This window comes from Panthera tigris, assembly GCF_018350195.1.
Source record: "Panthera tigris isolate Pti1 chromosome F3 unlocalized genomic scaffold, P.tigris_Pti1_mat1.1 chrF3_random_Un_scaffold_93, whole genome shotgun sequence".
Lineage (NCBI taxonomy): Eukaryota > Metazoa > Chordata > Mammalia > Carnivora > Felidae > Panthera > Panthera tigris.
Genome location: NW_024962191.1, coordinates 3,572 through 30,281, shown reverse-complemented (window position 1 = coordinate 30,281; position 26,710 = coordinate 3,572). Strand labels below are relative to the sequence as shown.

At 42.5% G+C, this 26,710-nt stretch overlaps 2 long non-coding RNA genes across 12 annotated transcripts in view; one reads left to right on the top strand and one right to left on the bottom strand.

Moving 5' to 3' along the window:
• Window positions 1–24,715, top strand: part of LOC122236328 — a 44,721-nt gene extending 20,006 nt beyond the window's left edge. For 8 of the 11 annotated variants that reach the window (XR_006214412.1, XR_006214411.1, XR_006214409.1 and 5 more), the window contains 9 exons: window positions 900–1,029; window positions 1,339–1,419; window positions 5,056–5,154; window positions 9,216–10,690; window positions 13,850–13,977; window positions 14,571–14,786; window positions 20,338–20,449; window positions 24,113–24,231; window positions 24,627–24,715. This is a non-coding gene — a long non-coding RNA (uncharacterized LOC122236328). Of the gene's footprint in view, window positions 1–899; window positions 1,030–1,338; window positions 1,420–5,055; window positions 5,155–5,464; window positions 5,553–9,215; window positions 10,691–13,849; window positions 13,978–14,570; window positions 14,787–20,337; window positions 20,450–23,754; window positions 23,882–24,112; window positions 24,232–24,626 lie in introns of all 11 variants that reach the window. The other 3 variants (XR_006214410.1, XR_006214403.1, XR_006214407.1) reach the window with 3 other exon arrangements.
• On the bottom strand, window positions 13,326–25,331 carry LOC122236329. The gene is made up of 3 exons (XR_006214413.1): window positions 25,291–25,331; window positions 20,880–20,936; window positions 13,326–13,515 (listed from the first exon to the last, which is right to left on the bottom strand). It is a non-coding gene; the product is annotated as an uncharacterized LOC122236329 (long non-coding RNA).
• Window positions 25,332–26,710: the final 1,379 nt, after the last annotated feature.

Below are 26,710 nucleotides of genomic sequence, written 5' to 3'. Positions count from 1 at the left end.
GACATTGTTTCTGATGCTTTCCCTTTCCTCTTTCCTGACTCTTTGTAATCTGCTCTGTCATTTGTGTTCCCTAGTCTGATAAATAGCATCCCTGAAACAGGAAAAGTCCTGGACTCCGAACTTCCCTGAAATGACCGCATGCTGTCACTCACCGCATTCGATAGTTTGTACCTGCTTACCATTTTTCATATGTTAGTCCTGTAATTCACTCTCTCACCTATAATTTTGCAGTACTCTTCTGGTTTTGCTTCCTTTACATTCCTCCTACATTGCTTCCAGAGTGACCTTTCTCAAATATACTTGTGACAATGTCATTCCTCTGCTTATTCAATGGATCCCCATTATCTGAAGGAGAAAATTCATGTTCTAGCATAACACTGCTCCCCCCCCCCCTTTTTTTTGGTTTCGTCCTCATGTTCCAGTAATCTCTATCTATCCCATTGCCAATAACTCTGTTCCAGTTTTGCCATATCGCATAGGTGTTGTCACTTACTATATTATTTCATACTTGATCCTTTTGCTCCTTCTAGAATGCCCTTCACACCCTCCCTGTGCACTTTGTGTGTCTTTTAAGATACAGCCCTATCTTCCCAGCGTTTGCTGAGCTTCCCAACTGTAAGTGTTTCCTCCTTTGTGCGTTCACTGTATGTTATTCACTTCCCTTGTAGAACTAGTGGATGGTATTTTTCTGTCCTTACCTGTGTTCATGCATCTCTACCGCTACTAGCATATAGAACAGACTCTGTCTTTGATTTCTATTTCCAGCTCTGCCCCGGATCGTGGCTATGACTTGACAGATACAGTATGTGCCTGTCTTTCTGGGTGGGTGAGTGTGTGACCAAATGAATTAATGTGATATTTTTCTGAAGTTGGGTTTTTGTTTTGTGCTGTCCTTCTAGGAAGGAACAGCAAAGTCAGCAATGGAAGCAAAGGAAGATGGTGTTGGTATTATTGAAAATGTGCCACCAGAGCAAACAGTTAATGGCAGTTTGACTTCTGCTGGTGGAGTGCCTAAAAATGACAGAAGTGGTAAGCTAGTGAATCTCTGTGAGTTGTTTTCCTATGATTAAATGCTAGTACGAGAAAAATCTGAAAGTATGTAGATCCAAATATATTATCCTTTATTCGTGAAGATATTTTTCTCTTGCTATCTTTCTTTATAAGTATCCCAAGTACGACCCCCTTTTACTTCTGGAAAATCTTGAACCCCCTGAACATCTTTTCTGCTATTGCTTTTATTTTATTGAAATATTCATGAATGGAGATAGACTTGTGTATGTGTTTAAAATTCATAGTAACACATGTTTTCATTAATTTATCTGTGACCGTATTCTCTAGATATGATGTCAGCATTAGAACTAGGAGAAGAGGAAGATGTAGAATCACCTTCTCTTCCTGAGTACTGTCTTCTTCTTATTTGTAAGTATAAGCATGGAGTGATGTTAAAACGTCCAAGAGATGCTTTGACTTCACTCTCTCAGAAACGATTTCCTTGTATGTTTTCCTATATGTGATAAAATAATTATGTGTTAATTATGACCACACAACATAGTAGAGTTCTGCCAATTTGCAGACATAATGAAAGTTGTGTAGTATTAGTGCAGAAAACGAAGGCTTGGAGGGAATGAGTTTGGGTTTTGGAGTTAAGTTATCTGAAACACTAAAGAATTACTCTAGGTCAACCTATGGCCAAGTGAATGATCCTGTGGTGTATACGGATGTGTCAAACTCCTACTGACATCCAGAAAGAGTTTGGATTATGGTGTTCACCACTTGAACCTTCCAAAGATAAGGCCTGGGACTTGATAATAATATATTTGGATTGTTAAGTAGATCTACAAGGAACATTGGGATTATGATGACCACAGTTTGGTTTAGTGGTGCTTCAATAAGTAAAACCCATTTTGGATAATTAAAATAACTTCGCAGTCCCACTTGTAGTAATATAGTTAAAGTAATGATGACGTATTCTAAGGTGACAACTAGGGAAGGAGGTGAAAAGGTCCTGATCTCTTAGGCTCAGGCAGCTGCTGCACAATGCTACAAGCACTGTATCTGAAATCAAAAGACATGCTAGCATCTTGGTTCCGTCACTTCCTAGCTGTGGGATCTTGGAAAAACTTGCTTGAATGTCAATGACCTCGTTCCTAAACATGGCACTAGTACCCACCTCTTGGTTATGTGGAATGAACAAATGTGGCAACGTTTTGTAAACTGTAAAGCGTGCTATAGAAATAGAAGACAAAATGATCACAGTGGCTTTTAGTGACTTACTATATATTGAGGATACTTTGTTTGGTGAATGTTTGTTTATTGTTGAGAGGGGGGTGGGGGGACAGAACATCCGAAGCAGGCTCTGCACTGAGAGCAAGGAGCCCAATGCAGGACTGGAACTCATGAAATTGAGAACATGACCTGAGCCAAAGTTGGGCGCCTAATCGACTAAGTCACCCAGGCCCCCCAAGAAAATACTTGTTTTAAATGTGAAGATGTCTGAAGGCCAATAAAATGGCCATAGTGTCCAGAAAAGAATGGGAAAGTAGGAACGGGGTTTTGATTTTCTAATTTGGCGCTATGTTAAGTTCCGGTAATCTCTTAGTGGAGACATCATACAGGTATACAGTTGACCCTTGAACCAGGTGGGTTTGTACCGTGGGAGTCCACTTACACACAGATATTTTTCAATAAATAGAGTACTATCCTGTAAATGTATTTTTTGTTCCTGATGATTTTATTTTTCTTCTTTTTTTAAAATTATTTATTTTGAGAGTGAGAGCGGACAGAGCATGTTAGTAGGGGAAGCGGGGGCAGAGAGAGAATCTTCATCAGGCTCCACACTGCCAGTGCTGAACCTATCATGGGCTTGAACGCAAGAAGTATAGATCATGACCTGAGCCAAAGGCAAGAGCCTGACCTTTAACCGACAGTGCCACCCAGCACCCCTTCCTTCCGATTTTCTTAGTAACCTTTTCTTTATAGTGTAAGAAGACAGTATGTGATATATATATTATATATATGTATATATATATGTGTGTGTGTATATATATATATATAAAACAGACAAAACATGCATTAATCGACCGTTTATATTGTTGGTAAGGTCAGCATTGCATTATCCTAACCCTGAACTTCCATGCTCAGTTTATAGACTTAATGGCCAAATGAGGCCAAAAAGGTAGTTTAGATCCAGAGAGCATGTACAAGGGCTTCTGCTTTAATGTTCTGGTTTTTAATATATACATACTTTTTGATTTTTATGTGTAATTTCTTTTAAAGTAGGAAATTTAGTAGGAGCTTTTTTTTTTTTTTTGGATTTTGTTTTTGAAGATTCAAAAGATATTTGTGGATTTTCGAGTGCATGGCCATCAGAGCCCGTAACCCTTGCTAAAGCAGCCTAACATAAACAGTATGGACATGAAATGATTGAGGAACTTTATTTTATCAAGACTCTATTATTCCCATGTCAGTGGCTTTCCCTTGCCTCTGATGGTCATGTAAAGGATCTACTACTCAATCAAGGAGGGGCTGTCTCTACTGTAGTCTGTGAACATTGTCCACTGAGTGGTATAGAGTGGAAGTCAGTTAAAAGGATTATAAGTGGAAAAAAAGTACTGTTGGTTAGTGGCATTGGCAAAGTTGTTTGAAGTACTGAGGAGAGATTCTGGGCCTCAAGCTCCCCATTTGCTGCCACTTGTGGTAGAATAAAGAATAACTTCAGTATAATTTGTATGGGGACCACTTGTATTGGCATGCCACCTGCCTGAACTATCACATTGTATTGGAACGCAAAATATAGCAACAGTAATCATGCTAAATGCAGAGATTTAGAGCCGACTATGTGCCACGTACCCTTCTAAGTTGTTCATGTGTTTTTTCCTACTGTAATCTTCCCAACATCCCAGTGAAGTAGATACTATTATTATTTATTTTGAGATCACTTTTATAAGGTTCTTTGTTCTCAGAGAGACAGAGAGAGAGAGAGAGAGGTTGTGGGGAAGGGCAAGTAGGGAGAGAGAGAGAGAGAGAGAGAGAGAGAGAGAGAGAGAATCCCAAGCAGGCTCCTCGCTGTCCACACAGAGCTCATTGTCGGGCTCAATCACATGACCCTGAAATCATGTCCTGAGCCGAAATCAAGAGCCAGACACTGAAGCGACTGAGCCACCTAGGCGCCCCAGTAGGTGATGTTATTACCTTCATTTTACACATGCGGAGACTGACACACGGAAGTTTTCGGTAGTGTAGTCAAGTCATACAGCTCATAACCAGCAGAATTGGGAATTCAGACCCAGGCATTCTGGCTCCTACTAGGATCCTGCTTCTCAGTCTGTTCCATGAAGTATCTTGTTGTCACTGAAAACAGCATGTTCAGTTTTATCATCACGAGAATAGCAATGTCATTCACCTATGTGAATATTTAAAATCATAGTTGATGCAGTGCTTGTAATATGAAAACCGAAATGTTTGCCATAAGGCAATTTCCTATATTTCCTCCGTTTGACCAGTAGATACATTTGTACGGTTATCTGATCATATATAATTTAAAGTCATTAAAAACGTTATGTTTTTGTAGTACAGTAAGGTTGGTAAGCTATTCTGTAAGAGTATTGAAACATTTCATCTTTGTTGGCCATAGCCTCTGTTGTAGCAGCTCAACTCTGCTGTTATGACCTCAAAGTAGCCATCATCAGCATGTAGGGGAGAGTGCGGCGGGGTCCAATAAGATTTTAGTCACAGGGGCACTTGGGCGGCTTAGTTGGTTGAGCGTCCTGTCTCCTAATTTCCACTCAGGTCATGATCCCAAACCGCACATCATGAGACCAGTCATGAGACCGAGCCCCACATCAGGCTTCACCCTGAGCTTGGAGCCTGCTTACGATTTTCTCTGTCTCTCCCTCTGCCCCTCTTCCCCATTTGTGCATGTTCTCTCTCTCTCTCTCTCTCTCTCTCTCTCTCTGTCTCTCAAGTCAAAAAAGAAAATAATTTAGTTACAGAAATAGGTGATGGTGTTCTATTAGATTGTCAGTAGTTAGAATTGTTTTTTTTTCTTTATTTTAGTTGCAAGAAGCACAGGATGGACATGCAGAGGCCATAAGACATGCTGAGAAGATGAAAGATCATATGCAAAAGTAGTATTTTGCCCTCAGAGAAAATAGCGTGAGTATTTATAGAGCAGATAAGCAGTGTAGTATGAGAAATGTATTAGTTATGCCAGTATATCATTGTTAAGTGGATACAGATTCCAGCTTTGAGCTATTTTGAAATGCAGAATCGTGGCATCTTATCTCTCAATTTTGTACCTTATCCACAAAACACAAAGAGGAAAATGGCACAATTGCCAAATCTTCCTCTTGATAAAATTTTAAGAATTTGTGTAATAATAGCCTCATTTGTTCAGAAATTATATGGTATTTTTAAAAATTTATGTGTGAGAATAATTATCTTAAGATCTGCATTTTCGGCTAAGAGTTCAAAATGCCAGACAGGAAGAAACCATTCAACATCAAGTGGCCCAAATTCAAGATCTTCAGAGCAACTTGTTAAGGGCAAGTTTGGTAAGTGGGTCTCTTAATGTCTGTCCTACTGAAAAGGAATCCTTATTTCACTAGTAGTAGTACATGAGAATGTTTTGGCTCATATGGAAAATCTCACTGATCTAAAGGTTAGGTTGATATCGTTCCTACTTGCTACTAGTGATGTAATTCTTCTATAGAGATGAAGTTGATTGAGAGTCTAAGTAAAGCAACATTTTATATATACCACAGTGAGCGTTTGGTTTAGTCCACCTTTTGGCTATTGTTAATAATGCTGCTGTGAACGTTGGCATACAGAGGTGTGAGTCCCTGCTAATATTTTTCAGGGTGTTTCAAACTTGCGCAAACTTTGAGTGATCATTTGATCTTGAATTCTGACTTTCTTTTGTAATCTCATCCCTTTAGTGACAGTTTTCGAACGGGTTATTTTAATGACGATTTGTTGTAGTTTGTAATTAGAAGTTTGCAATTTATTGTCTTTATCAAGAATGACTAGCAGGTCGTTAAGCAGACGTCCTTCTCAAAGGAATGGAGTTTTCTCTTTGTTGGATTTGTAAAGGAAAAGAAATGCCAGTAAAATAGTAGAAATGTCTGCTCTGTCAGGGACTCATCTAGTAACATAGTGCTCCTACCTTTGCAAGTTCAGAAACTCATTTTCTTTTTCCACTCACTTGAGTTCATCAGCCTTTCAGAGATTTCACAATTCAATCTCAGAAGAGACTAATGTGCCATTCAAGATTCTAATTTATTGATATGTAGTGAAACCCCAACTGTTTTCCAAGCGGAACAGTTAATGTCATCGCACTCTCACCCTCCTTTGTAGGATTTACACTGTAAATCCTAAGTGGGTGCGATGGGGTAGATACACTGACCAACTCGTTTCTGTCAGTCACACAAGCTGTATAATATACATGCAAGTTTCATTAGACAGCTATACCCGTCAGGGGAACTAGAACATTCTGTTGACTGGTCCTTTTTGTGGCTGAAGAGACATTGAAAATTATTTTCTTTTCTAGACCTCTTATAAATGAATCACATTGTATTAGGGTACTTTCATGCAAGTAACATGACACTCTGTTGATCAGTCTTCCGTGAATGAGAGTGCTAGGCGTTGTCCTGCTACTGTGTCCTAAAGAAATCTTTAAGGTCTCAAAAACTAAAATTTGTAAGGATATCTGAAACTGATGAAGCTTATTAAAGAATAAGGAGGGATTTTCTGTAGATCCCTATAGAAAGGAATTAGGGTTATGGCACGAAATTAGCTGCCACTTTAAGGTGTTCCCTGTGAATCAAAAAGTTAAGATAGCTTTCAGCCAACTCAGTCCATAGCTCTGACTTCTCTAGAAGGTCCTTATCTCCTGAATCCCCAAACCAGGGGCTACCTGGGTTAAGATATTTGATGCACACAGTTTTGAGGAGAAGAATCTGGATTGGGAAGAAGAGGTAGCTCTAGCCAACTTAACCTTCCTAACAATATAGTCAAGTATGCGTCTGAAAGGAACTTCAGAAGACTTCCATAAGTTGAGATCTCTATGGACTAAGAAATTACTCAAAAGGAGACAAAGGCAAACCAGTGATCACCCAGCCCTTGTGATAAGTATCGTGTTATAAATGAAAAGCGAGACAAAGTATGCTGGTCAGCATCCTAAGGGTAAGGGTGCCTCCTGAGACTCAATAAGAAAAACACACTCAAAGTAACACCAAAGAGAGTCCCAATAAAATGTACATGATTCGCTGTCTACAAAGGTAATCCATGTCAAGTAATGATTTTTGAGTGTGCAGTTGAGGATGTTGTCTATGAACACCTAGACGATAGAGCAAAAAGTACACATGGCCTAGGTAAAGGGGTCAGAGCTGGAAATGTGAACTGGAGAATCTGGTTTTGAAGCCTTAAGTGCTATTCAAAAGACAGATAGCAAGGGGCAAGAACTCAATGTCAGGGGTTGCCGTCCTTTAGAAATAAGGTGGGGTTCGAAGAGCAGAGGGAGGGTATGGGCATTGTTATCAGCTGCTGCTGAGAAGTGAAGCAGGATAAAGACTTGAAAAAATTAAAACAAAAAAACAAAGGTCCTTGATGACCCTCCAAATTTCTTAGTGGAATGATGGGAATGAAAGTTAGATTTTAGTGTAAAAGAAGGAAATAAGTGAAGAAAAGTTGAATCTGTGGATGAGACGATACATTAAAGAATGTTCGAGTCCACTGCAAGGGGAGAAGCAGGGTGATAGATGGACAGGGCTTCAAAACTTAAGCAAATGGTTCGTAGAAAAGGAGAAATTGCAGTCTTTCTTCCTTATGGAGCCAGAACTGGGATTTACACATTTATAGCATTTTACCAACTGCAAAGCTCTGGGGACAGCTCTTCTGATAAGCTTTTACCCCAAAGCCTTAATCTCTTCATCAGAGTACCTGCTAAAGCAGCCTAACGTAAACAGTATGGACATGAAATGATTGAGGAACTTTGGTTTAGCAAGACTCGTTTATTTCCATGTCCGTGGCTTTCCCTTGCCTCTGATGGTCGTGTAAAGGATCTACTACTCAATCTAGGAGGTGCTATTTGTACTGTAGTCCGTGAGCATCGTCCACTGAGTAGTATAGAGAGGATGTAAGTTAAAAGTATTGGAAGGGGAAAAAAAAGTACTGTTGGCTAGTGGCATTGGCGAAAGTCGTGTGAAGTACTGAGGAGAGATTCTGGGCCTCATGCTCCCCATTGGCTGCCACTTGCGGTGGTATGAAGAATAACTTCAGTATAATTTGTATGGGGACCACTTGTATTGGCATGCCACCTGCCTGAACTATCACGTTGTATTGGAACGCAAAATACAGCAACAGTAATCAGGCTAAATGCATACACTTAGAGCTGACTATGTGCCACGTACCCTTCTAAGTTGTTCATGTATTATTTCCTAATTTTATGTTCCCAAGATCCCAGTGAGGTAGATACTATTATTATTTATTTTGAGATCACTTTTATAAGGTTATTTGTTTTCAGAGAGAGAGAGAGAGAGAGAGAGAGAAATTTTGAGGAAGGGCAGGTAGGGAGAGAGAGAAAGAGGGTAGAGACAGAGAGGGAGGGAGGGGGGAGAGAGAGAGAGAGAGAGAGAGAGAGAGAGAGAGAGAGAGAGAGAGAGAGAGAATCCCAAGCAGGCTGCTCGCTGTCCACACAGAGCTCGCTGTGGGGCTCAATCATGTGACCCTGAGATCACGTCCTGAGCCGAAATCAAAAGCCAGACACTGAAGCCACTGAGCCACCCAGGTGCCCCAGTAGGTGCTATTATTACCTTCATTTTACAGATGCAGAGACTGAGACACGGAAGCTTTAGGTAGTGTGCTCAAGGTCATACAGCTCATAACGAGCAGAACTGGGAATTCAGACCCAGGCATTCTGGCTCCTACCTAGGATCCTGCTTCTCAAACTGTTCCATGAAGTATCTTGTTGTCACTGAAAACAGCATGTTCAGTTTTATAATCACGAGAATAGCAGTGTCATTCACCTATGTGAATATGTAAACTCATAGTTGATGTGGTGCTTGGAATATGAAAATAGAAATGTTTACCATAAGGTAATTTCCTCCATTTGACAAGTAGATACATTTGTATGTATATCAGATCATATATAATATAAAAACATTAAAATGTGCTGTTCCAGAGTTTTCTCCTCTTCTTCTCCCTACACCCTCTCTCAGGCTACCTTCATCAGAGAAACCAGAATCTGAAACCAGAACACTCAATTGACATGGCCCCCACCAGAGGGCACCTGAGCCAGTTTCCAGGGTGCTCTCTATACAGCAATTGGATACCCCCAAACATCTTCCTTGGAATCACTTATGAGCACAAGGATTTTCCAGGAAAACCTTAGTGAAGACTCTGCAACTCAGAAGAACTAAATCGATGTCTAAATTCAGTCCACCCTCAGGTCACCAGGCAATAGTGCTTATTATATTCTGGAACTTAATGCACTGACTCGAAAACTCATTTGAAGGAACAGCCAAGGATTTTCAGGTGCTTAGCCAATTTAGGCTTTTCTAGTGTTCAGAATACTTTGAAGATCAACGAACAAAACATCGTGTTACTGGTACACCAGACAAAGCAGAACTGAGTTTGGAGTTAGAGCCAAAGGAACACACAGGTTTCTGCAGAATTACGATGGGACTTCAAAGCAGGGGCAAGGTTAGGATTATTTTAGAAATGGTGTCAGATAACTCTCTCTGAGTTAAAATGAGTGTCCATTGGAAACTAATGCAATGCTGTTACGCTAACTGGAATTAAACTAAAAAAGTTAAACGATGAAATGGGTATCCAGTGTGTGCATCAAGGATTTAAATGCAAGACAATGCAATTACAACAATTAAAGAATTAGTGAATTAAAAAAACAATTTTAAGTGGCAAAGTCAAAGAGTGACAGAAACTCGGAAGCAATGGACAAAAAAAGCCTGATTCAACAACAACAAGAAATTTTTTTTTTAAATTACGCCAATGCTTAAAAGCTCACAAATCACTGCAAACCCACTTGTAGGGATCTAGGCCAAGGAGAGGATGATGAAGGAGCCTAGATTTGGATCCAAGGATAGTCGCAGTGGTTACAGGGTAGTTTTATTGGGAGCCGTGGGGAAGTGGTTAAAATATTAAGTGGTAAGGCCCTAAGTTTCTGGAGCTCCATGTGTACCTCGTTTGGTGAAGTCACTGGCAGGTTAATCGGGGGATGGTTGGTGGGGGAGGTTGGGCGGGGCAGGAGAGCGGGCAGAACCACCCACGCCCATCCCCCTGAGACTCCGAGCACCTTTGAAACCGCCAGGTGCACCGCTAGGTAGGCCTCATTTGGGCCCGGATGGAGGCGGTGCCTGAAGGGGCTGGGCCCGCAGGGTTGAACTAGAAGTGAGGGTGGGGGCTGGTCGGGGCCAGCCTTGCTGACTGTGGGAGCGTCCCGCAAGGAGGCCGGGCTAGTCCTGCTGCCCCTCGGTGACCGCGGCGAGGTACAGGCGCAGGGCCAGTCCCGGGAAAGGCCGGCCCTTTCAGAGAGGAGCTTTGGCCCTCTGACCCCGCGGATGTCAGCGCTCGGGCGCTGCGGGGCTGGAAGAGGAACCCTCGGCTACAGGGCGTGAAAGAAGGCAACTGAAACACCCCACAGATCAGACTAATGCTTCGGGAGGCGGGAACGAAGGTGAGTTGTGTCAGCGGAGTCAGGGGTGGGTGACCCGTTCGGGTGGCGGTAGCCCTGGGTGGGTGTGGGGTGTGTGTGCGCGTGCGCGCGCCACGGGGCTAGGCGGTAGGTGTGAACTCCGTGCACACCGGACTCCTACAAGCAAGCAGGGTAACCCACAGTGACCTGTCACTTGGTGTGGGGGGAAAGAATCCTAGTCAGTAATTTTGTGCACATCTCTCAGAATGTTTTACCGGGCTCCCTGTTCCCCCAGGATCCTTCTCTGGCAACTTGGCAGTTAGCAGTGTTTGGGGCGTGATTGGAAAACACGTGTAGTTAGCAAGCTGATGCCTTCTTCAAAGTCCTGGTTTGTAAAAGGTGACCAGACAACTACCCAGAGAAGTGGAACATAACTGTGCCCCCTTCCAGGGTCTGTCCCCTTCCGGGCAGCAATGGCAGGTCGGGCCAGGACCCGAGGCCGAGGCCGCGGGCGAGGTCGGGCGCCCTCTCGACGCGCCCCGCCGCAGGGAGCCGCCGCACCTCCGCCGCCTGGAGCCTCCACAGCCTGTTCAGTCTCCTTGGTGCAAAAGATGCTTGATCTTCTTCCCCTACTACTTCCTTCTCATGCGTTTTCTCCTATGCGAATAGACTTCCCTTCAACCCGAGTGCATGGAAAGGTGTCTAAAGAGCTTGGCCCTAGCCAATGACCCCTCTTTGGGAGTGACTTCAAAACGGGCACCTAACACCCCACAGACATCTCTGAGCTCCTGATTCTCCCTCCCAGACTTGTCTGGCTTGCTTCGTTGGAAGAAGCTCCATGCGAAAGTCTTTGCATCCGCCCTAGATTCCTCTCTCGACCCCAAACTCTTCCTGCACGCCAACATCCAGGAAACACTGTCGTCTCCCAATTTTCCAAAAACTATCTGGCATCCGACAATGTGTCACCACCTCTGTTCCTACCCTCTGGTCCAAGCCCCAGCATCCCTTGCTGCACGTGGCAAGTGGTCTCCAAGCTAGTCTTCTTGCTTCCACCCTGGTCTTTCCTTCTGCCTGGTTCCCAGCCCACAGAACCATATAAATCGGTCCATGCAGTTCCTCTGCCCGACATCCTGTAAAGATTCCCATTTTCTCAGTCAGAGGCACATTCTTTGAGATGGCTTCCCTCCTGGGGTGCACCGGTGGCTCATTCCATTAAGCCCTGACTTCAGCTCAAGTCACAATCTCACGGTTTGTAGGTTTGAGCCCCAAGTGTGACCGTGCAGAGCCCGCTTTGGATCCTCTGTCTTTCTCTCTCTCTCTCTCTCACCCACCCTCTCACCCTCCCCTGCTTGTTCTCTCTCTCTCTCTCTCTCTCTCTCTCTCAACAATAAACATTGAAAAAAATGGCCTCTCTCCCACCACGTCTCTGACCTAAGCTGCTCTACCTCGTGCTCACCTTGCAGCAGTCACATCGGCCACCTTGTTCTTTCTTGCACGTTTCTACGTTAGAAGATTTGCTCTTTCCTCTACCTATGGCTCGTATAACCTTGTAACTCACTCTCCTCTTTCCAGTCTTTGATTCAGCGGCGACTTCTCACTGAGGGTCTGCTTTGTCCCCCATGAATTCAACCAGCCCCCTCACATCCCACCTTCGGGTAATACCCAGTTTTCTGTACTTTGCTTGGTTCTCAATTCATATGTCTGTTTGCCATTATATGTCCTCTTTGGAGAGATGCCGATTCAGGTCCTTTCCCCATTAAAAGAAAAATGGGTTATTAGGTTTTTTGGCTATTGAGTAGCAGGAGTTCCTTATATATTTTAAATTAACCCCTTATCAGGTGCATGGTTTGCAAATACTTTCTCCCATTCCGTAAGTTGCCTTTCATTCCGTTGATTCATTTGCTGTACAGAAAGTTTTTAGTTTGAATTCCCACTTGTCTATTTTGCTCCTGTTTCCTCTGCTTTTGGTATCCTCTGTTGTAGATACTTTTATAATAAACTGAGACAAAATCCAGACCCCGTAAGACGACGTGATAAACATGAATATACAATATTAAGACACCTATTTTTATCATCTGTGTCGCATCTCAGGGGTTATTAATATTTAATGTAAGTACAGTGTATGTAGCAAGTACTAATGAATGATGCTTGGTGTTTTCTTTCAGTGAAGTTTGAATATGATAAATTTGATTGCTGGGCGTGTCAGGAATTAGTTGAGAGTTTGATAAAAAGCATTTAAAAACTTATGTGTAAAATGAAATAAGTTTTTCTATTAAGGAAATTCAGACTGTGTTTTTATAAGAGCATCATAAGCTAGGGATAATAGCTTCCAGAAGTAACATTTGGAAGAAAACCAGTTTGTGCAACCCAAGGCATGGACTGTATTACCCATTTACGAGGTTTCTTTCATAATTTGTGAAAGATTACCTTGCACTGTGCTCAAACATTCACCTTGTAAAATAGTTAAATAAGATGAATATTACAATGTGATAAAAATAACATGAGAGCCTTTCCCAGTTGCTGTAAAAAAAATCGATCAGTTGTTTTTAAAAAAAAATCACGAAACTGGCTTTTGATAAATTTTGTTTTCAGTTTGTTTATGTAGAGAGACCGAGAGAGCAAGAGCAGGGGAGGGGCAGAGAGAGAATCCCAAGCAGACTGCATGCTGTCAGCACAGAGCTCTGATGCAGGGCTCGAATTCAGGAACTGTGAAATAATGACCTGAGCTGAAACCAAGAGTCGTCAGCTTCATCCACTGAGGCCACTCAAACACACACCTCTCATGCATTTTTTTTTTTGAAAGGACTGTTTATTTAGTCAGCATCTTCTGATGCCAGTAGAGGGCACTCTGGTACCAGGTGATTAGCCTATAAAGGTAGAGAAAGGACAAAGTTTCTGATTAGAAGAAGCTTGCACTCTGAACAAATACCGGATGAAAGGAGGCAACGCCATAGCAGCAATGAATGTGGTGCTAGGGTAGCCGCTGACGTGGAATGGGGTCTTGTTGAGAAAGGCTTCTGGGTAACATTCACCTTCTCTGGTGATCCATTACCGAACTACTGTTGTTTGGATCCTTTGACAACCCTCTTGTCTACCTCCAACCGCCTCCACTTAAGTTGTACTTAACATTGTCCTTTGTTTACGTTTCCATTTGTTGTTTATCATATAAAATTCATGGTTTTTGCATTTGTTTCTGTGCAGAGGAACTTCAGCTGGGGGCTGGATTGCAGGCAGTGTCGCTGAGGGGAAGAGGGGTCTTGGAGCCATTTTTCAAGACCAGGTGGTGAATACCCGACAGTACTTGGAACATGTGAAAGACTCCACAACAGGTGTGCTGGCCTTTAACAACCTAGTGTTATGGAATTGTTCGTGTTGATCTTGTTCTGAGGTTCATTTGTGTTTGAGAATCTTAGAGCTTCACCCCATCACTGTGAGTGGAGGTACCTTCCTACCGTCTCATGATTTAATAACCTCCACCTTTGCAGAAATAGAGACCTATTTTAGGGACCTGGATGTACTCTCCAGTTTTCTTTTCCTTTTATAGCAACTAAAATGACCCAGTTCTTTGGTTGTGCTGAGCCTTTTGTTTTTTTTTTTTTTAATGCTAAACACTATTACAAACAGTGGCTCCCCACTCGCCCTCCCCTTTTGGAAGCTTTGTGTTACAAGAGGTTTTCTTTTGATCTCTTGTTACTGTTAATTTAATATTTTAATCTCCTGTTGTAACTCTAAATGTATGTTTGTGTGAGGATTCCTCTAAAAGGCCGGTACATATTCTGGGCATCAGGTGTGTATAAGTGTTCGTTACTTGTTCATGTCTTGGTTTGGCCTAACTTAAGCTCTCAAGATTGTGGTGTGTCCATTGTTTGGGGAGAGATTGGTCAACTTGTTTCATTATTGACATGTGCCTCGGTTTTTGCAGGAATGCAAGGTAGAGTGGTGAAGCTATTCCCCAACCATTTCCGAGTGACCTCTCGCCCTGAACCCCTCACGTCTAAGTACAACATTGATTACATGCCAGAGGTTGAAGATGGAAAAGTTCGTACAGATTTGCTCTGCCAGCATAAACATGTAATTGGAGAGTGTCCCACATTTGATGGGAACTCTTTATTACTGCCTCATAAACTACAAAAGCAGGGTAAGTAATGTGATTGGACACTTTCTTTTTCTTTAAGTTTATTGACTTATTCTGAGAGAGAGAAAGCACATGTAGGGGAGGAGCAGAGAGCAAGGGCGAGCGAATCCCAAGCAGGCTCTGCACTGTTTGTGCAGGGCCACAGGGCTTGAACCCACAAACCACAAGATCATGACCTGAGCTGAAGTCAAGAGTTGGGCACTTAACCAACTGAGCCATGCAGGCACCCCTGTTAGTGGACATTTTCTTGACCTTTGTTCTTTCTTTCTCTCACATTCTCCCTGTATTATAGCAAATATACCTTTTTCATACAATGGTTCATGGACACCTCTCGATCTCTTGCCCATAGGATTTGTAACAAAACCCACATGCCGTGTTTGGCTATCACTGATGTTCCCTCATGCCTCATTTTGGTGGTTAAAATGAATTTAAGAACAAAATATATATTTTTTACCTTTCCAATGGCAAATAGGGCTCAAATGCTGACGAAGTATTGAAAAAGTTTTTATTTCTTGTTCCAAAACTTCACACACACACACGCATACACACACAGAACTGGAAGGACTTAATACTCCATTTCTTTTCCTTAATTTAATATTTTTGAGAGGGAGCAATTGGGGGGTGGGCAGAGAGAAAGAATCTTAAGCAGGTTTGACACAGCACAGAGCCTGAAGTGGGGCTCAAAGCCCTGAACCATGAGATCATAACCTGAGCTGAAATCAAGTGTCAGAGGCTTAACTGACTGAGCCACCCAGCTGTCCCTCTTCAATAAACTTTAAAAACTATTTTTTTAAAATGTTTATTTTTGAGAGAGAGAGAGAGAGAGAGAGAGAGAGAGAGACAGGCAGAGTGTGAGCAGGGGAGGGGCAGAGAGAGGGAGACACAGAATCTGAAGCTGGCGCCAGGCTCTGAGCTGTCAGCACAAAGCCCGATATAGGGTAGAGCCCATAAAATGTGAGATCATGATCTGAGCTGAAGTCAGACATTTCACCGACTGAGCCACCCAGACACCCCACTTCAGTAAACTTCTGTATTTATTTAGCAAGTGCATAATTTACAGGAGCTTGTTTAAGTTAAAAAAAAATCCCTGTCAATATTCGATTCGGACCCTCATTTGGGTCTCCTAAATCATATTTTCTACCTGCCTGTGTCTCTGGGGGTTAAGATTGCTCCTGCCAGACACCCAAGTGACCTGTTGTTTTGTGGTCCAGTAATGAGCGTCCTCTCCTTGGAAGGAGCACTAGACCTTTTTGTTGTTTCTTTACCTCAGAAAACAGAACTGGTCAGCCGGTGGGGCAAAAAGATTGTGAAGGTCATCACTGAATTCTTCAGTGAACTCAAACCCACCTCACTGGACTGCTTATGTTATTACAACATACTCTCTAGCAAATGTGTTTTTGAGATTTCATTTCCTTGAGATTTGGTTGCATGTTAGTGTGTCAGTGGCAGTGTACATAGCTGTTTGGTCCTAGAATTTGTGTTCTCGAGGTCTCCTCGTGTTCTGGGAGGGCAAGCGGTCTTTGAGATGCATCGGCACTTGAACCTCACCTAGATGTGCTTGAGTTCTGTGGCTTATTGTTGACATTGTTCTTCCTGCCTACCCCCACATCCCATGCCTGCTCCCTGTCTAGGGAGGGACAGATGTCAACTGTGCACAGCGATGCCTCTTTCTCCTGGAGTAAATGTGCATTTGTTTTCTTTTCTTAATGGTTGTTTATTTTTGTAAGAGAGAGAGAAAGAGCAGAAGCAGGGGAGGGGCAGAGAGAGGGAGACACAGAATCTGAAGCAGGATCCAGGCTCCGAGCTGTCAGCACAGAGCCCAGTGCGGGGCTTGAGCCCTCAGTGCAAGATCATGCCCTGAGCCAAAGTCTGGTGCTTAACCGACTCAGCCAAGCAGGCACCCCTACATTTGTTTGGTGTTCTACACTTACGGTGATGCACAAATAGTGAAAATGAAAACTGGAGGCACGTAGTCTGCAAAAGAGGTTTCAGTTCATTTCTGGGGATGAAGGACCTTCTGATGACCTTCCCATGACCCTTTGTTGTAGATTATGTAAAGGAGGGAAAAATGGAGGTTCAAGGGGCCTTAATATCTACCTTACAATGTCATTTCCTTGTTGTATCAGGCACTTCCTGTTAATCGTTTGTAAAACAAAGTCACTGATCGATTTCTTTCCCCCAGTGTATCTCCGTGTTTGTTAAGTAAATCTTCATAATATTCACTGCGGTTTCCACGAAATCCATTCTTCCAATTTCTAGAATTTTGAAGATGATGGATTTGAAGCAAGTTGGTCGCAACTATTACAACGAGAATGTGGCCACGGAGTTCCTCAATCATAAGTACACAGTGGAAAGTTTCACATTCTACAGACCTGACCATAGAAGCATTTGAGAAAGTGACTCTCATTTGAAGCAGTAGGATTTATAAGTGATGGTCTTTTCAGTGGTACCCACTGGCCATGAACGATTCAGTTAGAATTTCATGTAAATTTGGAACGAAGTGAAAAGATTCACTCTTACAGTCCTAGAGTGATAAGCATAAACCTTGAGGTATTCGGTAGTTCTATAAACCTCATAGGAAGTCTAAATCTTCTAAAATTTGGATAGTAGATTTCTCTTAAATACTTCCAATCATAGTAATTATAGCTACATGTATGTATGTGTATATATTGTGTATATGTTTATAATTCATACACCTATATCCTATATATTCTCACATACATACATACGCATGTGTGTGGCTATAGGTGTGTGAGCCTGTGGGTGGTAACAATATGGTTTAACAAAGAGTGTAAGAGGTATAACTAGCCCATCAGGTAAATCTCTATTGGAAAGGTCCTTCAAAAGATCGGTTCTTACTAAAAATAAGAAATTGAAACTGCTTGACTCCTAAGCACCAATTTTAGACCCCAAGTTCCAACGCTGGGACGCTTGCTTCCTTGTTCAGAGCTTGGACTTTGACCCTTACATCTAATGTCTTCTGCTTGCAGGCTGGTAATCTGGCCTGGATATAGTGCTTCTATTCTTGAGTATGAAACCAGCATTACCCTCTGTGCTGATGTGAACCACAAACTGCTCTGAATGCAAACTGCTTATGATCTAATGCATGTTGATAACAAATCCCAAAGGAAAGATGCTATGGAAATTTTTAAGAATTAGTTGGATCAATTGCTTTTACATCTGTGTTTATTAACTTTTTTAATGCTTATTACTTTTTTTGAGAGAAGCAGAGAGAGTGTGGGGGAGGGGCAGAGAGAGAGACAGAGACAGAGAGGGAGACACAGAATCCGAAGCAGGTTCCAGGCTCTGCACTGTCAGCACAGAGTCTGATGTGGGGCTCGAACCCACGAACCATGAGATCATGACCTGAGCTGAAGTCGGACACTTGACCAACTGAGCCACCCAGGTGTCCTGTGAGTCTGCTATTTAAAAACCTATCCAACCACTTTGAGAACTTTTTCCCCCCATAAGAGATGGTCCTATAGTTTTCGAATCAATAAACGTTAAAGGTCAGAGGCAGAAATAGCATGGGAATGGTGAGAATCCATCCACACTTTTCTCATCTGGCTATACAGCGTGAGAGAAAGATAAGTTTCAGTTGTAGATTTTGCTGTTCTTGTGATTCCTGATGTTGATCCAGTCACCTGCTCTGAACCCTCTCTCACATGTAACAGAATATGCTCCTTCCAAATGTCTTTTCTCTTGCTTTGTGTCTAACTATTTTTAACAATCAGGGCTTAATTATCATCCATTAGCAAATGTCCACTTGACGGAAGTGTTTTACTTTTAACCTTCTTCTAGACCAGACATTTTAAGCTGAAGAGCGTGGATGTAAAGCTGCTTGGCCAGCATCATCGTAGGAGTCCTCAACTTTATTCTTGCTTTCCAATTTCAAAATTCACTACAAAGCTCTAGGAATCAGGACAGTGGGATACTGGTATGAAGATAGACCTAAAAATCAATGGAATACAATTGAGAATCCTGGAGTTAACCCTCACATTTATAGTCCATTGATTTTTTTTTTTCAGCAAGAGTTTCAAGACCGCTTTCTTGGGGAAGGAATACTCGTTTCCTCAAATATTGCTGGGACCACTGGATATCCACCTGGCCGCTCCTCACAGAAGATACAAAATTAACTCCAATTTATCCCCCAAATTAACTAAAAATAGACCTAAATGTAAGCGTTAAAACTCTATAAAATTCCTAGAAGCAAATCTAGGAGTAAATTTTCTTGACTTTGGCTTAGAGAAAACCTTATAAAATAAAATGCCAACAGAGAAGGGATGACAGAAGGAAAACATAAATTGGACTTCACCAAATTGAAAACTTTCTTTCTTTGAAGTAAAAAAAAGGGGGGGCTCCTGGGTGGCTCAGACGGTTAAGCGTCCGACTTCAACTCAGGTCACGATCTCGCAGTCCGTGAGTTCGAGCCCCGCGTCGGGCTCTGGGCTGATGGCTAGGAGCCTGGAGCCTGCTTCAGATTCTGTGTCTTCCTCTCTCTCTGCCCCTCCCCTGTTCATGCTCTGTCTCTCTCTGTCTCAAAAATAAATAAACGTTACAAAAAATTTAAAGTTACGAAAAAGAAAGAAAAAAAAAAGGAACAGAATGAGAGAACATTTGAAATCACGTATCTCCGGAACAACTTGCTTCTACATATGTAAGAAATGTTTACAAGTCAATAATTAAAAGAGAACCTAACTTTTACTTATTTCTTCAACCCAACTTTCAAAAAATGGGCAAAGGATCTGAATAGACAGGCTTCCAAAGAAAATATACAAATGGCCAATAATCACATGAAAAGATACTCAGTATTATTGCCCACCAGGGAAATGCAAAGTCAAACCACAGTGAAATACCCCTTCATATGATGGGTATGATGGCTAAATTTGAAAAGGCAGAGATTAAGTGTTGGCAAGGATGTGAAAAAGTTGGAACCACCCGTCAAATACTGCTGGTAGAAGTAAAAATGGTGTGGTCTCTTTGGAAAACAGGATGGCCCTTTTTCAGTATGCTAAATACAGTGTTACCATATGAGCCAGCAATCCCTTCCTAGTTTTATACCCAAGAGAAATGAACACCTGTGTCTACCAGAATTGATACATGAATGTCCATAATCTCATTATTCATAATAGCTCAAAGGTGTTAACAACTCAAATGTTCATCAACTGACAAATGGAAAAATAAAAATGTACATCCATAAAATAGTGTGTCATTTGGCAACAAAAAGGAATGAAATACCAATACATGCTACAGCATAGATAAACCTTGAAAAGTAGTACACTAAGTGGAAGAAGGCTGTCAGGAAAGGTCACATACTGTATCATTCAATTCATGTGAAATAGGGTGGGTAGGCAAATGTATAGGATTTACAACTCTGTGAATATACTAAAACCATTGGATTGTAGCCTTCCGTAGGTGAATTATATGTCATATGAATTTACTAAAGTGGGTATATCCTGAAATTTCTTGTAGGATTTAAAGCTTCTCACTTCTTCCATGATCCCATGCCATAAATAGGTTAGGAATACTACTATGTGTTGTGACCATTCCACAGGTATAACAATAGAACCTATCGAGTGGATGCTGTTAATTGGGAGGAGACTCCCAGAAGTACGTTTAAGAAATCAGGTGGTGAGGAAATCACCTTCATAGACTACTACAAGGAGGTAGGAAATGTCCTGTCCTTCAATGTATTTAAATCTCATTTTGTTCTTATTATGTAGTCAAATATATGTCTCCTAAAAATACATGTGCAATGTAGAGTCCTGTATGTTAGATTATAATAATATAACATCATCTATTAACCTATAACATATATATAATCTATTATAAAATTTCTCCTTAGTGGTATTGTAACTTGACAGATCTATTATCCATGCATTCGAGTGCCTCATATATAGGGTAATGTCACATGATTAGAATGGCTCCAATATGGCCTCTCCCGTGGGCCTAAGAGGAGGCTATGGTACTTTGAAACATGTTGATGGATCATTGGGTAGAAAATATGGCAAGACTTCATATGTGACCACTTTCCTTATATAGAAGTTTGAGCCCTATAGAATTTGGTTTGAAAAGAAGAAACAAATGACCACTTACCATCTGGAAAGATGTCAGCTGTGTGCCGAATCTCAGAACTCATGGATTCCTCAATCTCTGTTCACAAAGACATAAGTAAACTTAGCTTGGTGCACAAAGATACACTAGTTGAGGAGATTAGTTTTCTAGCTTTGGCAGATGAGAGAAAGGAATTACAGATATCTGTAGCAAATGGAAAGAACTCACAAATATATTTTTAAAAAACAGCTTGTATTTTTATACTGGAATCCAAACCATGGCTACTTGGAACCACCAAGGCTACACAGCCTTCTGGCAGCCCTTCAAGGGGATGGTGCTATTACATTATCCTCACTTGTGCTTGATACTTAGTTCTTGTTCATTCAATCCAAAAAAGCACTTAATGAGTGCCCATTACACATCTTGGGTATACTTTGGTAAGACCACTGAGTTGTCTGTTCTTAAGGAACTTGCATCCTTACGGCAGGAAGAGAGACGGCAGACAAGACTGTTCTAAGGGTTATGAGGGATATATCTAGATAATTAAAATTGAGAGGTATTATGGACGGTGTCTGGTGGTTCAGAGTAGGTGGTCATGGAAAGCTCTGAGAAGCTGGTATGTGAATGTCTGAAAGGAGCAAGCTGTGTGCAAATGAAGGAGAAGAGAAAAGACCCCACTTTCCAGATGGGCGAGATGTATCCAGATCCCAAACAAGGCTAGATTATTCTGTGCAGAAGTGCACATGGTTGCGGGGAGGACATCCTTGGGTTGTAGGATATGAAATCAGAGGATGAAGTGGGGGCCACATTGTATAAAGTTCTGTCCACTGAGACAAATGAGATATTGTCAGATGTTCTACAGATGGATGAAGTGATATATTTTATTTTACAGATATGTGTCTAATTACAAGGAACGGGCTGTATGTGGGTAAAAAGGGAGGCAGAGACATCAGTGCGGAGGTGGCTAAGTCACTTTAGGTCAATGATAATGGTGACCGGGATTAGGGTGGGAGAGGTAGGAAGTGAGTGGATGCCAGAGTCATTTACTACAACGGGGGAGTCGGTGTGAGAAGATTGGGGACTTTGGGGTTGACTTAGGCTCTGATGGAGGTGGTAGATAGAGATACCTGGCTGATATTTGCTTGTTCATTCTCCAAATTTGACCTCAAATGTCATTGATTGAGAAGAGCCATGCTGGGTATCCAGAGTACATCCACCCCACCCCCACACCAACCTGCAACCTCAGGCCTCTGTGGGGTCCCCCTGTTCTGTTGTGCTCTTGCATTTCATAGCATCTATCCCAATTCGGAATTCTGTATTTGAGTGGTTATTTTATGAATCTCTCCCCTCTCTGTAGACAGAGTTCCACCAGGGCATGACAATGTTGGTTTTGCTCCTTGTAAATACCTCTCCTGTCTCATACCATGACTAGCACATAGAAGTTGAAATATATATAGGTTGTAGTAAATTCACACATGCTGGCATCACAGAGCAGCGGGTTTGGGAATAATTAGAGGATTTGTCACATGAAGACAAACTACCTTCTTGGCACGAGTTGATAGGCAGGAGCCTTGGATGTAAAAGAAACCTAAGACTGTGGTTTCAGCAGGTTTAATTGAGAAAAAAAAAAACAGATGGGCTGAAATATTTGAAACGATTTGGGTCATCTTGGGATGCCCTGGTGGGAACTCAGTCTAATGACCGATGGCAATTTAGTTGTCCTGTTGTCATGAGATCTAGAAAAATCCTGGAATCGATCGATGAGCCCTTAGAAGGAAAGTACAATCCTGGCCTTCCAAAAAGGTTTCATAATGCTGCAAAGAAGGACCACAGAACTCCTGTTTAGGTGCAGAAGTTGATGTTGGAGGAGGAGATCCTTCTAGGATGTTGCATGGCAGCTATGGGAAATAAGAGGCGTGTTTCCCAAAGTTTTTGACAGGAAGAATAGCTCGTCCAAAGGTTTTGATAGATGAGGCCCTAAAAGGATGCCATGATTCTACACACATGTAGACACCTGCACAAGCTTGGGCCTTAAGACTCTAGAACCAGGAAAATGGGGGTGAATCCCAGCTGTCTTTCAAATAACTAAAGACCACTCTAAGGGTGAAAAAAACCCATGTATAGTCTGCAATGAGATCATACGAATGAAAACTAATAGTTCAGCTTAAGAGAAAAAGAGCCATGAACACTGGATGTGAAGTTTTGTCGCGGGTAGGAACTCCTTTGAAGTTCTCGGGATGTTTAGCAGTCAGATAAAACCAGAATTGATGTGGCTAAATTCCTACTGATGAGGACCTTCCTGATCGGCATGGAAGGATCTATGAAGAACCATTGCTGTGTGTTGGAGAGTAAAGGCAGTTTGTGGCACGGAAATTGCAGCCCAGGGGTGGGATGTCTTGGCAAATATCTCTTCCTCCTGGAAGCAGGGACTGAGAGTTTAGGAGAAATGATGCAAGAGGCATGTTGGGAATAGATGTGGAGTTGCAACTCTAAAAAGTTGACTGGGTTTGTTGCCCACCCCTTCGTTTGGGAATCGTCTTGAAAGTTCTCAAGTATGTTTGAGGAATCTTTAAGACAGTGCTGTAGTGAGAAATACAGATCCTAAGAGTCTGTCATACGTTTACTTATATGTAGTGAAAGGATCGTACAATGACCCCCAATATAATGTCTGTGAGCATCCCGCTCTCCTTGGCTACATGTGTTGACAGAGAAAAAAAGAGGCCATCTGCGGGACGTCTAACTAAGAGAATATTAAGAGAATCTTTGATGCGTTCTTAACCTTGAGGAAACCGTATCACCAGCACACCCCCAGGCCTCTGTTGGTGACCCCAAAATGCACTTCTGTACATATTTATGTGACTCTGCTGAGGCTTCACTGATAGTTACAGCAGTGTTCTTTCTTGTTTCTGTTGAGCAGCAACATGGTCTAGTGGTCACTGCCCTAACTCAGCCACTTTTGGTCAGCAAAGGCAAATGGAAAAAGAGCCAACAGGACACGCCCCATGAGCCTATAATGCTGGTTCCTGAGCTATGCTACCTGACAGGTACTACAGATTTGTGCAGTCTTCAGAGAAGTCCACCCCTTTTGAGCCCCAGGTGTTAGGATGTAGAAGTACCAGCGTTTCATAATACTCCATATGGCCCAGAGCTGCATTCTCTCTGCTGGTTCTTCCTCTTGCAGGTGCAGTGGTCAAGGCTTCTCTCGTTTACACGAGAGAGTTGACACTATTCTTGCTTCTTTAGCTATATCTTTTCTAAACTTTGTTTTTGGAAAGGTCTAACAGATGAAATGCATAAAGACCACAGAGTGAAGAGAGACATGGCTATGCATACAAGGTTGGATCCAGAAAAAAAGGCAGCATGAATTACAAACATTCATGAATATTGTACAAAAGTAAGTGTTATTTTTCTGTGTGTGTGTGTGTGTGTGTGTGTGTGTGTGTGTGTCCTGAAGCGGAGACTGCGTAGAACCCCTGGCATCTCACATGCTCCAACTAAAATGTGACAGTTGGGACGAAAACGATACCTTGGAGGGAACAACTCTATTTTTTTCCGTCAGTGCAAAATTAGGGGAAGTCTGAAGGGGGAGAATAATATAGAAAGATCCTAAGACCCTGCGCAAATGTTAGAGCGAAGACCTCATGATTTCAGGGTACCAGGGACCTTCTTTGTACCATGTCAGCACAGAGGACAATAGAAGACATCTTTAGATTAGAGGAGAATTTTATAAGTGGATCATTGCCTTTGCTTACTTCATTTCGATTGATTTGTGGACATTTTAACTTTCAGAAATAAGAGTGCACAAAAGGAACTCCAACTTTGGGATTTGAAATTTGACCCCAACTTCGTGTCCTTCTCAGGAAGAATTATGAAAGAAGTAAGAATTCTTCAAAGAAGCAGAGCGGTGAGGCCATTTCAAAGTGGCCATGTTTCTTTATCTCTCTTTTTCTCAGCTTCTTCTTTTTCCATAATTTTATCTTCTAATTCACCTATTCTCTCCTCTGCCTCTTCAATCCGAGCTGTAGTCACCTCCATTTTATTTTGCAGCTCATTTATAGCATTTTTTAGCTCCTCCTGACTGTTTCTTAGTCCCTTGATGTCTGTAGTAATAGATTCTCTGCTGGCCTCTATACTTTTGTCAAGCCCAGCGATTAATTTTATGGCTATTATTTTGAATTCATTTTCTGCTATATTGCTTACATCGTTTTTGATCAGTTTGTAAGCTGTCGCTACTTTCTGGAGTTTCTTTTGAGGAGAATTCCTCCGTTTGGTCATTTTGGCTAGTCCCTGGAGTGGCACGGAACTGCAGGGCTCTTCCTCTGTGCTGTCTGGAGTAACTTGAGTTGGTGGGCGGGGCCGCAGTCAGACCTGATGTCTGCCCCCAGCCCACCGCTGAGGCCACAGTCAGACTGGCGTGTACCTTATCTCCCCCTCTCCCAGGAGCAGGACTCACTGTGGAGTGGTGTGGCCTCTGTCTGGGCTACTTGCACACTGCCAGGCTTGTGGTGCTGCTTCGATGGGATCTGGCGTATTAGCCGGGGTGGGTCTGCAAGGTGCACAGGGGCGGGAGGGGCAGGCTCAGCTCGCTTTGACTTCGGTGGTCCGCTTTGGAGGGGCCTAGTGGCAACGGGAGGGAGACAGACCTGTCGGAGGGAAGGATCCGCATAAGCACAGCGTTGGGTGTTTGCGCGGTGCAAGCAAGTTCCGTGATGGGAAGCGGCTCCCTTTGGGATTTTGGCTGGGGGGTGGGCGAGGGAGACGGCACTTCCAGCGCCTTTGTTCCCCGCCAAGCTGAGCTCCGTTGTCCGGGGCTCAACAACTCTCCCTCCCGCTCTCCAAGCACAGCAGTTGACTTATAACATTCCAGATATTAAGTCCCACTGGCTGTCAGAACACACTCCATCCGGCCCCTCCGCTTTTGCAAGCCAGACTCGGGGGCTCTGCCTTGCCGGGTGGGCTGGCTGCCCACCGCCCTGGCTCCCTCCCGCCAGTCCGTGTAGCACGCACCGCCTCTCCACCCTTCCTACCCTCTTCCGTGGGCCTCTTGTCTATGCTTGGCTCCGGAGAGTCCGTTCTGCTAGGCTTCTGGTGGTTATTGGGGTAAATTAGGCAGATGTGGGTGGAATCTAAGCGATCAGCAACCAATCCTTCTGAAATACAAGCAATTATCAGGGAATACTATGAAAAATTATAGGCCAACAAACGGGACAACCTGGAAGAAATGGACAAATTCCTAAGCACCCACACACTTCCAAAACTCAAACAGGAAGAAATAGAAAACTTGAACAGACCCATAACCAGCGAAGAAATTAGATCAGTTATCAAAAATCTCCCAACAAATAAGAGTCCAGGACCAGATGGCTTCCCTTGGGGAATTCTATCAGACACTTATAGCAGAGATAATACCTATCCTTCTCAAGCTGTCCCAAAATATAGAAAGGGAAGGAAAGCTTCCAGACTCATTCTATGAAGCCAGCATCACTTTGATTCCCCAACCAGACAGAGACGCAGCAAACAAAGAGAACTACAGGCCAATATCCCTGATGAATATGGATGCAAAAATTCTCAACAAGATACTAGCAAATCGAATTCAACAGCATTTAAAAATAATTATTCACCATGATCAAGTGGGATTCATTCCTGGGCTGCAGGGCTGGTTCAACATTTGCAAATCAATCAATGGGATACATCACATTAATAAAAGCGAAGATACGAACCATATGGTCCTGTCAATCGACGCAGAAAAAGCATTTGACAAAATCAGCATGCTTTCTTAATAAAAAAACCTCGAGAAAGTCGGGACAGAAGGAACATACTTAAACATCCTAAAAACCATTTATGAAAAGCCGACAGCTAATATCATCCGCAATGGG